We start from the raw sequence: 1,591 nt of genomic DNA, 5'->3' as shown, positions 1-1,591 counted from the left end.
GCAAAAGCGGTCAGTGCAATTAACCAGAGCTGGGAAGAGCACATGAATTAATGCTTTTTTTTTTTCTGGAATTCAAATATGTTGCACGAATCACAACACTTTAGAAATTAGTCCTTCTTCAGGGAATTACTTCTGAAGAAATAATTCAATACGTAGGAAAACTCAAATAATGAAGATGTTCCTCAGAGCATTATTTTTAAGGAAAACAAACTGTAAACAGGAGAGTAATCAAATCGACTCTGAATGCTCCATTAAGTTTGTTTACTTTTGGCTCTCTGCTCCTCCCTGTTCCAGAGACAGTGCATCTTCTCCTGCAGTACCAGCCTGGTCCCATACAAGATGGTGAAGGTCAGCATGAACAGATTTGGCCGTATTGGACACCTAGTTACCAGGGCTACCTTCTTCTCTGCATCTGGCAAAGTGGACATTGTTGCTATCAATGACGCCTTCATTGACCTCAACTACATGGTCTACATGTTCCAGTGTGACTCTACCCATGGCAACTTCAACGGCACAGTCAAGGCTGAAAATGGGAAGCTTGTTATCAACAGGAAGCCCATCACCATCTTCCAGGAGCGAGATCCCGCTAACATCAAATGGGATGATGCTGGTGCTGAGGATGTCATGGAGTCTACTGGCGTCTTCACCATCATGGAGAAGGTTGGCGCTCACTTGAAGGGTGGAGTCAAAAGGGTCATCATCTCTGCCCCTTCGGCTGATGCCCCCATGTTTGTGATGGCTGTAAACCATGAGAAACATGACAACTCCCTCAAGATTGTCAGCAAAGCATCCTGCACCACCAACTGCTTAGACCCCCTGGCCAAGGTCATCCATGACAACTTTGGCAACGTGGAAGGACCCATGACCACAGTCCGTGCCATCACTGCCACTCAGAAGACTGTGGATGGCCCCTCTGGAAAGCTGTGGTGTGATGGCCATGAGGCAGTCCAGAATATCATCCCTGCATCCACTGGTGCTGCCAAGGCTGTGGGCAAGGTCATCCCAAAGCTGAATGGGACGCTCACTGGCATGACCTTCCATTTTCCTACCCGCAATGTATCCATTGTGGATCTGACATGCTGCCTAGAGAAACCCACCAAGTATGATGCCATCAAGAAGGTGGTGAAGCAGGCATCCAAGGGCCCTCTAAAGGGCATCCTGGGCTACACTGAGGACCAGGTTGTCTCCTGTGACTTCAACAGAAACTCCCACTCTTCCACCTTTAATGCTGGACTGGCATTGCTCTCAATGACAACTTTGTAAAGCTCATTTCCTGGTATAACAATGAATATGACTATAGCAACCGGGTGGTGGACCTCATGGTCTACATGGCCTCCAAGGAGTAAAAAACCCTGGACCATTCACCCCAGCCCAGCAAGGATACTGAGACCAAGAGAGAAGCCCTCGGTTGCTGAGGAGTTCCCATCCCAACTTGGCCCCCAACACTGAGCATCTCCTTCACAATTCTATCCCAGACCCCTATAATAACAGGAGGAGCCTAGGAAGTCCTCCCTACTCTCTTGAATACCATCAATAAAGTTTGCTGCACCCACAAAAAAAAGGTTTGTTTATTTTTTCTTTTTTATTAGTG

The 1,591-nt window shown here is 47.3% G+C and overlaps 1 pseudogene; it reads left to right on the top strand.

Annotated features, from left to right (window-relative positions):
- The first annotated feature begins 339 nt into the window (after nucleotides 1-339).
- On the top strand, nucleotides 340-1,346 carry LOC116900180 (annotated as a pseudogene).
- The last annotated feature ends 245 nt before the right edge of the window (nucleotides 1,347-1,591 follow it).

The sequence above is a fragment of the Rattus rattus genome, chromosome 5, assembly GCF_011064425.1.
Source record: "Rattus rattus isolate New Zealand chromosome 5, Rrattus_CSIRO_v1, whole genome shotgun sequence".
In the NCBI taxonomy this organism is placed as follows: domain Eukaryota; kingdom Metazoa; phylum Chordata; class Mammalia; order Rodentia; family Muridae; genus Rattus; species Rattus rattus.
Note: the sequence above shows the minus strand (reverse complement) of the source record. Positions and strands in the feature narration are given on the sequence as shown.